The sequence below is a fragment of the Megascapheus bottae genome, chromosome 1, assembly GCF_031878675.1.
Source record: "Megascapheus bottae isolate mThoBot1 chromosome 1, mThoBot2.hap1, whole genome shotgun sequence".
In the NCBI taxonomy this organism is placed as follows: Eukaryota; Metazoa; Chordata; class Mammalia; order Rodentia; family Geomyidae; genus Megascapheus; species Megascapheus bottae.
The window spans coordinates 5,007,565-5,020,985 of record NC_143509.1 but is presented as its reverse complement, the minus strand read 5'-3'; the positions used below and the strand labels follow the sequence as shown (position 1 = coordinate 5,020,985).

Sequence of the window (13,421 nt, the reverse complement as noted above, 5' to 3'; positions counted from 1 at the left end):
TACTCACTTTCATATTGTAATATGTGGGTAAATATCCCTGTCTTGTATTCACTGACTGTGAGTTTTTGTGTTTTGCTAGTCCTGAGGCTTGAACTCAAGGCCTGGGCACTGTCCTTGGCTTTGTAAAAGTTAGAGTACTATTAAGTGAGCCACAGAAGCACTTCCACTTTTTTCTATGTGTGTGGTACTCAGGATTCAACCTCGGGTGTTCGTGTATGCTAGGCAAGCACTCTATCAGTAGGCCGTGCTGCAGTCCCTATGAAATGCATTTTTCTAAATCTTATTCTTACCTACTTGTACAATGGGGCTGCAATTCAATGATCAGTTTTTGAGTAAAAGACCATTTCATCCATGTCACCACAACTCCCCCCACTCCAACCCCTCCCTCACTTCACTCAGTTCCAGCTTCACATTTGTACACTAAATATTAGGAATGATTTTGCCCAACTGTCTTCTCTCCATTTCTCTGTCCACCTTTTCCACTGCCTTCACCTTTCAGGAAGCGCTTTCAACTCTCAGGTACAATGAACTCTTTTACCTATTTTCCTGGTGGAGGGAATGTTCACCATGTAATAGGATCGAGTTGTCCTCCCGTTGTGTGCAGGCCATGGAGCGAGTATCTATCACTGGAATGGGAGCATTTGTGGGGAAGATCTCAGTACATGGAGTTTCCGGATGTCATTCAGCCTCATTGCCTGGAGTCCAGGCCGCGTTCGTGGGCTGAGCTGTTCTCAACACAACACATCTGTTACCTGTGTGGATGGAATATAGCATGGCAGGTCAACATGGCTGTGGATGCATCCCGACAGAGAATTCCTTCTAGGTGATTTATTCCAAAATATGAGAGAGGGTAAAAAAGAGACTACCAGCTGCAGAGAAATGAGGACAAAGAAACACAACATCATTAAAATAACCTATGCTATGCTTAGCACATTTAATTCATGCCTGTAATCCTAGCTACTCAGGAAGTGGAGAGCTAATGTTTGGGGTTGTAAGTCAGTCTGGGTAAGAAAAGTCTGTCAGAGTCTTATCTCCTTTTTGTAGCACTAAAAGGATGACAGTGGATCTCGTAGTAGCCTTGAGTAAGTAGTCTCACACACACACCATCCATCACTTGCATGGGATTTCATGCTCTGGAGCAGGAACATATTGTGTGGAAATCAGCAGAATTAATGGATCATGCAATAGTAAACTGGATGAAGATGATTCATATGCTGAAGGCTCTGAAAAAAGTTTGTCTGGAATATTTAAAAAGAAATCTTAAGGTTTGAGCACTAGTGTTTGTCTTCTCCAGAACAATTACAAGTGTCAACATCTTTTATGCTCATGCAATGGAAGCTGTGTAAATCAGAATGACAGCATTCGGGAGGAAAATCCTCTTGGAAATGGAAATCATTTGTGCTGGGGGGAGGAAAGATGGAGTAGGAAAGGAAGACACAGGCCTTTTAGGCTGGAAAACGAATTAAATCAGCCCCGCTCTGCTGTGGATGAAAGGAGGACAGAAACAGACATATAATGGAATAGTATTCAGCCTTTAAGAACAATGGATTCCATCCTGTGAAGGAAAATGACTGGAAGCAAAATAATCCAGGTTCAGAAAGACAAATGGTACATGTGTTCTCTTCTTCACAGTTTTGTGTCTTTGTATCTATTTGTCTGCCTACTCAGCTAGCTATCTTCTTACCCACCTTCCAATCCACTGTATGTCTATTATTTATGTATGTATGTGTCTGTCTATCATGTACATACCAGGCTACTGTGATATCTCAGGTTCTGTGTATGTGTGTACTGCTATCTATGTATGTATGCCTGTGTATATCTATCTGTAATATCTATCTACCTTTGTACTTACCTGTCTGTCTCTTGGTTAGTTATATATCTATCTGTGTGTTTTTGTATTACCTTCTGATATATCTATGTAATTGCCCATCTATTATCTGTGTATCTATCTGTGTGTCTGTTGGTCCATTACCTACTGAACTGTGTCTTTGTTAGTTTTTATCTTTGTTTTTTTCTTTTTCATTTATCTTTAATGCAATCTTCTCTTATAAATTTTATGAATTACAATGAAATCTTAAATTTTATGTCTAACTCAATGGGCATACTGACAGTTAACTATGAAATATGTGCAGATTTCAGTTGTCGTTTCCTATCTAGTCACTTGATATCTATACAGTGAGATGTAAAAATAAATAGGGAAGAGGGGATAAGAAGATGAGGGGCAGGGGTGAGGCAAAGGTAATGGGGACCCAATCATGAGAAAGGGCATCAGTGTTTGTGAAGTAATGCACCTTCTATCTGGTGAATATAATGTAACCCTTCTATTAATAAGAATGAAATATCAAAAAAGATAATAAATAGTAGGCGTATCTCAATCTTGTTTACCTATTAAAGAAATCTAATCTTTTTCAGTGTTCTATACAGGGAGACAATTACTACTCTATTGGAATCATTAAAGGTAAGGAAGATGTCACTCTTAGAATTATAATTTTTCTTAGCATCTAATATCTATTATCTATGATCAATCTACATATTATCTATCTATCTGTAAATATATCAGGAATGTAGTTGTTTGTGGGAACAAGCCAGAGAGAGAGGGAAGTAATGGTGGGATTAACACAGAATATGTGTGAAGATGAAGATAAAATCCACTAAATCCTGTTGCAATCAGAAGAAGAGACTATGGAATCGTAGAGTTGTTTTGATTTGCATTTCTTTTATTACCAGAAATGTTGAGCATTTCTTCAAGTGTCTATAGGCCGTTTTTGTTTCTTGTTCAGAGAAGACTCTCTTTAAGACTTTGGCCCATTTTTTAATGGGATGGTTGTTACTTTGGAGATTAGTTTTGGAGTGATTCAATTTTTTGAGTTGCTGATAAAGTTTAGATATGAGGCCATTGTCCGTTATTTGGTTGGTGAAGATCTTCTCCCACTCTGTAGGCTTCATAATTAATTTACTAGCTATGTCCTTTGCCATACAAAAGCTCTGCAGTTTAATGCAGTCCCACTTATCCAGCCATTCTCTGATTTGTTGTGATTCTTGGTCCTTACTAAGAAAGTTTCTACCTGTGCCAAGGAGGCCTAGTGTATCTCCAATTCCTTTCTGTAAAGTTTTCAGTGTGTCAGCTTTTACCTCCAGGTATTTGATCCATTTGGAGTTAATTCTAGTGCAAGGTGACAAAGAAGGATCCAGCTTTAGTTTTCTGCAGGTGCTTAACCAGTTCTGCCAGCAGAACTTGTTGAAGAGGCTGTCTTTCTTCCATTCTATTTTTTTGGCTCCCTTGTCAAAGATTAGGTGGCCATAGGTCTGTGGTTTTAATATCTGGGTCCTCAGTTCTATTCCATTGGTCTTCAGGCCTGTTCTTGTGCCAGTACCAACCTGTTTTGATAATTACAGCTCTGTAATAGAGTCTAAAGTTTGGAATTGAAATCCCTCCAGCGCTGTTCTTTCTCCTAAGAAGTGTTTTTAGTATATGGGGTCTTTTATTATTCCATATGAAATTTTGGATTGCCTCTTCTATTTTTTAAAGAATGACATTGGGATATTGATGGGTATTGTGTTGAATTTGTAGATAGCCCTTGGCAAGATTGTCATTTTCTCAATTTTGATTCTTCCAATCCAGGAGCATGGGAGGTTTTTCCATTTCCTTAGTTCTGCTTTAACTTACTTTTTCAGGGTTTTAAAGTTTTCATCAAAAAGGTCCTTACATTCTTAATTAAGCTAATTACTAGGTACTTTATTTCCTTTGGGCTATTGTGAAAGGAGTTGCTTTCCTGATTATTGCCTCGTTCCTCTCACTGTTGGCATAAAGGAAGGCAGTTCATTTTTGAGGGTTAATTTTATAGCCTGCTACTATTCCAAAGTTTTGAATCAGCTCAAGGAGCTTGGGAGTAGAGTCTATAGGATTCTTTAAATACAGAATCATGTCATCTGCAAAGATTGATAGTTTTATTTCCTAGTTCCCTACTTGGATCCCCTTTATGCTTGCTTCTTGCCTTATTGCACTGCTTAGGAATTCTAGTACTATGTTAAAGAGTAGTGGAGAGAGTGGGCATCCTTGTCTCGTTCCTGATTTTAGAGGGAATGGCTTTAGATTTTCACCATTAAGTGTAATACTAGCAGTGGGTTTCTCATACACAGCCTTTATTACATTGAGGAATGTTCCACGGATTCCTAGTTTCTCCTGAGCTTTTAACAAAAAGGGGTGTTGGATCTTGTCACATGCCTTTTGCACATCTATTGAGACAATCGTGTGATTTTTGTCCTTGCTCCTGTTGATGTGTTGAATTATATTGATTGATTTGCTATGTTGAACCAGCTTTGCCTCCCTGTGATGAATCCAGTTTGATCATAGTGTATAATTTTTTGATGAGTTGTTGTAGATTGTTGGCCAGTATTTTTTTGAGAAATTTTGCATCGATGTTCATCAAAGAAATAGGTCTATAGTTCTCTTTCTTTGATGAATCTCTGTCTTGTTTGGGGATGAGGGTTATACTGGCTTCATGGAATGAGTTTGGTAAAGAACCTTCATTTTCAATTTCGTTGAAGAGCTTGAGGAGTATTGGTGTGAGCTCTGCTTTGAAGACCTTATACAATTCAGCTGTGAATCATCTGGCCCTGGACTTTTCTTGGGTGGAAATTCACTAATTGCCCTTTCTATTTCAGATCTTGAAATAGGCCTATTGAGTTGGGTTAGTTCTTCTTTGTTCAGTGTGGGTATGTTAATATTGGCTAGGAATTCATCCATTTTTCTAGATTCTCAAATTTGTTGGCATAAGGTTTGAGAAGTATTCCCTCATGATATTCTGGATCTTGGTAATTTCTGTCATGATATTACCATTTTCTTCTGTGATTTTGTTTATTTCGGTATGCTCTCTTCTTTTTTGGTAACATTTGCTAAGGGTTTGTCACTTTTGTTAATTCTTTCAAAGAACCAACTCCTTGGTTTTTTTATTCTTTCTATAGTTTTTTTGGATTCCAAATCATTTAATTCTGCTTTGATTTTAATTATTTGCTTTCTTCTACTGGGGTTAGGTTTGGTTTGTTGCTCTTTTTCCAGGAACTCAAGGTGAGACATTAACTTGTTGGTTTGCGATTTTCCTAACTTGTTGTTGTAGGCACTCAGCGCTATAAATTTTCCTCTGAGTACTGCCTTTGCTGTGTCCCAAAGGAGTTAGTATTTTGTGGTCTCCTTATTGTTAAATTTCATAAACTGTTGGATTTCTGTTCTGATCTCTTTGATGATCCATTGGTGATTCAATAATGTGTTGTTCAGTCTCCATGTGTTACAGGGTTTTCTTTGGTGGAGATGTGTGTTCAGTTCCAATTTGATGTCTTTGTGGTCTGAGAGCATACAGGGAATAATTTAAGTGTTTCTGAATCTGTCCATGTTTGTTTTATGGCCTAAGATGGCGAGAGGTGAGGGAGGGGTCCTCGCCTTCTGAATTTTTTGAGAAAGTTGGATGTGAGCTTTATCTGGATTTCTTTTCTGGTTTGAGTCCTTCTCCGTTGCTTTTTGAGTTTGTTGTGGATTTGTTAAGGTAATTGGCTCGTGAGAGTCCCTGTTTGTCTCTTTTTGTGAGAGAGAGCTAGGCACCATCCCTATTGTCTCCGCGCCATCTTACTTCCACCCAATTGATGGATTTCTATGAAGTCAGCTTAGAAAACACTGCCGGGCATGATGTCTCACTCCTGTAATCCTAGCTACTCAGCAGGCTGAGATCTGAGGACCTTGGTGCAAAGCCAGTCTGGACACTAAAGTCCTTAAGACTCTTATCTCCAATTTACCACCAGAAAACTGGAAGTGGGGCTGTGGCTCAAGTAGTAGGGTAGTAGTCTTGAGCTGAAGAGCTCAGGGATAGCACCCAGGCCCAGAGTTCAAGTCCAATGACTGACATCAAAGGAAAAGGTAAAAGAAAAAAGCAAACAATATTAGTTGGGTGCTGCTGCCTTAGGCCTATATTCCTTGTTATTTAGGGGGCTGAGATGTGGGGATTTAAAGTCAGAATCCAGCTGTGGTAGAAAAGATTGTGAGAGTCTTATGGTCTATGAACAATTAAAAGCCAGAATGGAGCTGTGGCTCGAGTAGTAGAGCAGTCTCCTTGAGCAAAAAAAGTCAGGGACAATGCCCAGGCTCTGAGTTCAAGCTCCAAGAGCAACACACACACACACGCACACACACACACACACACACACACACACACACACACACCGGAAAAGAAACGAACCCCCCCAAATAAAACCAGGAACATATGATCACCTTATGATACTATTGAATGCGGATATTGTGTATGCGGGTGTGTGTGTGTGTGTGTGTTGGTTCCTGGCCTGTAATTCAGGGCCTGGGAATTCTTTCTAACCTTTTGTGCTCAAGGTTGGTGCCACTTTTACCATGACTCTACTTCTCACTTGTTCCTATTTAACTGCAAATAAGGTCTTGGAGGACTTCCTGCCCAGGACGACTGTGAGCTTCCATCCTCAGATCTCAGCCTGTGGAGTAGCTGGGGGATCAGGCCTGAGCCAGTGGTATCAGAACTGATTTTGGGTGTTCCTTTAGTGGAGGTCACATCCTGTACACACAGTGACATTCTGAGATTTGTTTTTCAAGTTTGGATGTAGCTTATCCTTTCTCTTGATGGAATGCTCTGCTGAGTAACAGGGGTGAATGCAAGCTAATCTAGATCTTAGGACCTTCCAGGTTTCTCATTGTTTGTTGTTCCCTTACAAGTGAGGGCGCACCTCCCCCCCCCTCTCTTGTGGGCCTTGAACTCTAGGTATGGGCACTATCTCTGAGCTCTCAAGGCTAACACTCTCCTTGTTTGAGCCACGGCACCACTTTTAGTTTTCTGGTGGTTAATTGGAAGTAAGAGTCTGATGGACTTTCATGTCCAGGCTGGGTTTGATCTGTGATCCTCAGATATCTGGCTCCCGAATAGCCAGAATTCAGGTGTGAGCACAGGTTGCCCCATTTACTTCCAGCAGTTTTATGGGTAGAGATAAGAGTGCCACAGACTTTCCTGCCCAACCTGGTTTTGAAGAACCATCCTCACATCTCAGCCTGTAGGACCTGAAGCTCAAATTAAACAGGAAATCACAGAGAATGTAAGGAGAGATATTGCCGAGACTAGTACTTTTTGGAAAGTTCTGTAATATTTTATTAAATAGGAGGAAAAACTGAGAAAAGGGATTTCAGTAAATCGAAACTTTATTCAGAGCACAGGAAATGCTGATGAGAATGAGAGAAATGCTTTGTGGATATTCACTTTCAAAGAGCCCCAGTCCCAGGAGAGAAGGAAAGCCTCTCAGATATTCCACACCAAATATTAAGTATCCACAATTAAATTGATTTTACAGTGAAGTAAAGGATTGTTAACACAGTCTTTAAGAGAGGTAAAATTGGTTATGAAGAAATCCATGAAGAAATATTGAACCTCTTTAGCTACACACGGTTTGGAAATCAATAAACACTGTGACTTTGTATTATGTCAGTCATGAAGGAAATCTACAACTAGTTCTGGTGAGGCTGAGAAGAAACAGGCATTCTCTACACTGTTGGTGTGGATGTCACCTATACAGTTACCATGGATACAAGGTCATACCTGAGTGGGAAAGAGAAATTAGTAAAATACAAAAAAAATAAAACCCTTGACTTAAAATCTCATATGTATTGCCATAATTGCTGTTCAGAAAGTGTAGGAATTCTACTTGGATTCTTGTATGTGTTTATTCCGGTTCTGCAAAGTCAAAAATAAAATTCATCTTGCCAGGTGGCAGAGACTGATATCTGTAATCCCAGCTGTGAGGGTGTGAGGCTGAGATCTGAGGATAGTGGTTTAAAGGCAGCACAGACAAAAGTCTATGAGAGTCCCATCTCTGAATAGCTTCCCCAAAGGGGGATTGTGTAGATGTGTCTCAAATGGTAGAGGGAAAACCCTGACCAAAAATGTAATGGAGAGCACCCAGGGGCTGAATTCAAGTTCCAGGGCTATCACAGAAGAAGGAGTAAGATAAGGAAGAGGAGGAGGAGAACGAGAAGGGAAAAGAGAATGAGGACGAAGAGGATAAGAAGTTGTTCAGAATGTTGAGAGGAAGAATTGACATTGAAGAGGATAACTTAGGGGGATACTGTGTAAGTTTGGATTGTGATAAGTGCTTTCTATGTTCAATTTAGAAATGAGTTAATATGCCTGAATGGGCATATTAAGGACAATTCACATTGAAAAGAAAAAAAGATTTTAAAAAGATACCATGTAGAATTCTTTGTAAGACATGGCCACACATTGACAAACAAAGCCATAGGGCTTTGCAGAGTAGACATGACCTAATATCTCTTTTGTAGACGGAAAATATATACTGAGTCCTAAAATTTAGGAAAAATTTTGACCATGCTGGAATTCAGCCTATTTGTCTTCTCTCTTCCAATGGAATACTTTGTTATGTGGTTCACAATCCATCAAGACCGGAGATTACTCTGCCTGGCAGTCTCCCCAGGGGCCCCATCACGTCCTGGTTCCTCAGGCTGTAGATGAAGGGGTTTAGCATGGGAGTGAACACTGTGTACATCACCGAGGCCATCTTGCATCTGTGGGCAGAGGAGGACACCGCAGAGCTGAGGTACACCCCAAGTCCTGTCACGTAGAACAAGAAGAACACACAGAGGTGAGAGCCACAGGTGGAGAAGGTTTTGTGCTTGCTAGCCGTGTTGGATATCTTCATTAAAGAGGAGAGGATCTGACGGTAAGAGAAGAAGATTCCTAAGGCAGGAAACACACAGAACAGCACGGTAGCCACATACAAAGAAATGTCATTGATGAGGGTGTCAGAGCTGGCCACCTGGAGAACCTGAGCTAGTTCACAGAAGAAATGGGGGATGGTGGTTCCTGGGGAGAAGGTTAATTTCCTCATCAGTAAAACATGGATTAGTGAGATGCAGAAAATGAGAAGCCAAGACACGAGGACTAGGAGGCCACAAAAATGAGGGTTCATGATAACTGGGTAGTTCAGTGGGTGATAGATGGCTACAAAGCGATCATAAGCCATCACGGTCAATAGGAAATTATCCATTCCAGCAAAAACCAGAAAGAAATACACCTGAGTGAGGCACTCTGGGTAGGAGATGTCTTTCCTCTGGGTGTGGATGTTCACCAGCATCTTGGGGATGGTAGTAGTAGTAAAACAGATCCACAAAAGACAGTTGGTAGAGGAAGAAGTACATGGGGATGTGGAGGTGAGGGTCAGAGGTGACGGCCAGGATGATGAGCAAATTTACGTGCATGGTGATCAGGTACATGGAGAGGAAGAGCCCAAGAGGATGTATTATTTATTTACAATGGCAACAATCTATATTTTCTGATAGGACACTTGTCATGGAAGTATTTTTTTATATAAATACAGTTCTTGTAGAAGCCACTTTTAGATTTCAAATCATCCCTATCTCTCTGTATATTTGTTTGCCTATATAGCTATCTCCTAAGTGACATAAAGGACATTGATTTATTTGGCTGTATTAATTAGTAGCCCTCAGAAAGTTATTCTTTTAGTATTAAATATATTTTTAACTTATCTTTAAGTAGTTGTACCAAGGGGTTTCAATTCACCCTATCAGTTTGTGAGCACAATGCCTGTTCATCAAAGTCACTCCTTCCTTGCTCTCCCCATCTCTCCCAGCTCTCCCCATCCCAAAGTTTATCTGGTTCTAGCTTCCTACTTGTTCATTGAACATTAGTAGTGTTTTTCCCCACCATTCCTCTCCCCCATCCATCCTCCCTCCCCTTTCCCAGGACCTCATCGCTCAGAAAGTTCTTTCAACAATTATTTTACCACTTGTGTATGTGGCGCGAATATTCACAACCTAATAGGCCTGAATAGGGAAATGCAATGGTGTCCTCATGGAAGAGTCCTGTGGGGTTTATAGAACATGGAGCAAGCATCTGTCTCCTAAATCTGAAGATTTGCTGGGAACATCCTAAGAAGTGGGGGTCCTAGCTGTCTTCAGCCATATCGTCTTAAACCCAGGCATTTTTGATGGACAGAACAGTTTTCACGACACAACACCGTAAGTCTGTTACCTGTGTGGCTCGAATGAAATATGTAGTCTGGCTGGCTGTGGATGGCTCCTCCCAGATAATGCTTTCCAGGTGACCTCTTTCAAGATGAGGGAGTGAGAAAAAAAAGCATATGAGCAACATAGAAAAGAGGAGAAAGTAGTATTATGCCAATAAAACAACCCACAATGAGCTTAGTGCCTGTGGTCTGTATGCCTAGCTACTCAGGAGGCTGAGAGATGAGGTTTGAAGTTCCAAAACGTCCTGGACTAGAAAAGTCTGTGTGATTCTTACCTCCAGTTTGAAGCACCACCCTAAAACAGACTGAAGTGGAGGAGCTGTGGCCTTAGTGTTAGAGCCGTAGCCTTGAGTAACGAAGCTCCGAGATAGTTTCCAGGCCCTGAGCTCAAGCTTCAGGACTGGTGTATATGAGCATTCGTGAACATGTACACACACACACACACACACACACACACACACACACACAAACACACACTACAAAGCGCACGTGAGGTTTCAGAGTACAATAAAAGCTGTTGAATTACCAAAGCAAAACCCCTTTGTACAACCCACACATATTGATTAAAAACATTCTTTTTTTTCCTTATTCACATTAGTTTATTGGTATTAGTACAATTAACTTACAACATATGTTATAATGGCAATTTAAAACCCAATTAGATGAATATGCACATAGCTTATGACATAAACAATAGTGTACATTTACATTCTGATAAGTGGTAATTGATAGTGGTCTTAGAAGCATAAAATACTGGTAGATTGATATTCTAGAAATTACCTAATAATATCTGTGGATTCAAAAACCTTCTATGCACAGAGAAGAGAATGTGCATGTGCTCTGTATTCAGTGGGCTGGTAGAGGAGGGGAACTGAGAAGTTGCTGTGATGATCAGAGAATGAGGGTGAAGAAGGCCCATTGTAAAGTTTTCTTTTTCCATATCCTTAATGTTTCCTTCACATGGGCAAATTCCGTCCATTTGTGGGTTGTGGGGGATTTCTTGTGTCACTATTTATCATTGTGTGGATATCACTTGGGTCCTGTGACAATCTAAGTGTAGAGAAATGAAAATGTCGGCTATGTAATAAGAAGTTAAGATCATGGTAGGCATGGTGACAGAACCCTATCATCCTAGATAGTCAAAAGTTAGAGGATAGTCGCTCAAAGTTAGCCTAGAAGCATAAGACTCTACCTGGAAAAAGAAGAAGGTGGAGGGGCCTTGGCTTAGTTTGTAGACCACTTTTTCTATCAAGTGTAAGATATTGATATGAGCCTGAGTGCCACCTTTTCCAGGATAACTCAGACCAGCTTGTCAACCATATAACAATCCTAACATATAGATCTAGACAAAACCAAATAGAAACAAACAAGACATTCAAAACTGTTGAAGAACAATAAGAGAGTGTGTTGGCAACCACTTCAGGAATGGAAGCCCACGGAACATAAGGATGTTGGTTAACACCAAAATTCACTGCAAAAATAAGTCTCTGAAGTTGGGTGTCAGCTGCTCACATCTGCCATCTTAGTTACCCAGGAGGCTGAGATCTGAGAATCAGGGTCAAAGCCAGCCCCAGTTGGAGTCTGTGAGACTCATTCCTAATTAAGTACCCAAAAATCTGGAAATACATCTGAGATTCCAGAGACAGAATACTAGAGCACAAAAGTTCAGGAACAGGGCACAGCCGTTGAGTTCAAGCTGAGGTTCCAAAGATAGAATACTAGAGCACAAAAGTTCAGGAACAGGGCACAGCCATTGAGTTCAAGGCCCTTCACACACACACACACACACACACACACACACACACACACACACACACACACTTAGAATTCCTCTAAGTACTAGCCTTATGAATAATGGGCTAGACATTTGGCCTAGTGGTAGAGTGCTTGTCTAGCATGTAGGAAGATCTGGGTTTTGATTCCTCCCAAGGAGCTTGGGAGTAGAGTCTGACAAAGCAGTGGAAACACAGCAGGGATCTGAAGGGCTGACCAGCAGCCAAGCTCCCCTTCTGAGAACCAAAAAGGCGTGGCTCTGCCCTTGGAGCCCACATCCCCAGCTGGTCCCCGCCCCTGGGAACAGAGGGGCCTCCTGCTGGTCCTGCTGAGAGCTCCTGAAACTCTCAATCCCCAGACCCTTGGCTTGGGGCTGCCCCTGGAAGCAGCACAGGAAAACGTCCGCCAACCGCGCTGAGACAGAAGCTCGCAGATCCATCCCATGGTCCACTGTGAGGCCACTGGTTGGGCTAAGAGCTAGTCGTGCAGCAACACATAAGTTTTATTCTAATACTTTCCAAACTTTGTACTCAAATACTCTACCTACTTACCCCCTGACCTCTCTCATTCTATTTTTCTATCTCTGGACCTGTGCTCCTCTTTCAATCCTTATACTGCATGGATCTACACTTGATGGCTGTTGAGCAACATTGTATATCTAGGTGTTAATTATTCTCTAGGCTCAGAGGGACTTAAAGACAATAGAGATTGGATTGAGAGGCTTATTGTTTTGGATATAATTTGCTTATAAGTGAATAATTAGACTAGTCGGTAACTGCACAAAAAGAAAGAGTGATAACACCAATCAAAACTTGTGAACATCTAGAGTCTGCCAGCTACAGAGGTCTAGGTTGGTTATATCTGAAAAACTATAATCGTGTTTAGTATTAATCTTGCTCCCATTTTCAAATGGGCAGAACAAGAAACTCAAGAAAAATGTCAAATCAAGAAACAACATCTCCCACCTCCCCCACCCAATGTAAACAGCCAATGGAACAGTCACTGGCAAACCTAGAGGAGAGTCTTCCAAGTGCTGTACAAATGCAATTGATAAACATCATTAATGAAAAATGTGAAAATATAAAGAAAGAAATAAGGGAGGAAGCCATAGCTGAACAAGAGGAAGCCATAAACAAGGTGATAAGTGAAAAAGAAGAAGCCATAAAGGAAGCCATAAGAAAGGCTGTTCAAAGAAAGATGGATGAATTCATAGAATACACAAACAAAGAAGGATATTCTTAGGAGGCGATCTCAAAGGCTCAATAGCTCTGTGCATACGGTCATATAAAATGATATTTATAGACATGAACTCCAAGAAATGGAGACGAAAGGGTTTTTTTTGTCTTTGTTTTCTATCTGTTGCTATTTTTGTTTTCTGTGCCTTTTGTCTTGCTTATAAGTTTATCTGTTTGCAAAGGGTAAGCAGGAAGCACTAAAATGGTAGGACAAAAGATGAACTAATTCAGCAGTGATACTCACTACACACTATGCTGAAAATGAACTCTACAACTTGTGGAGGGTGGGAAGGGAAGGTTTACGTTGTCCAAAAAGAAATGTGTTCATTACCTGACTTACGTAACTGTAAA

At 40.7% G+C, this 13,421-nt stretch overlaps 1 pseudogene; it reads right to left on the bottom strand.

The window, feature by feature from the left end:
• Positions 1–8,442: 8,442 nt before the first annotated feature.
• Positions 8,443–9,313, bottom strand: LOC150068098 (olfactory receptor 7D4-like; annotated as a pseudogene).
• Positions 9,314–13,421: the final 4,108 nt, after the last annotated feature.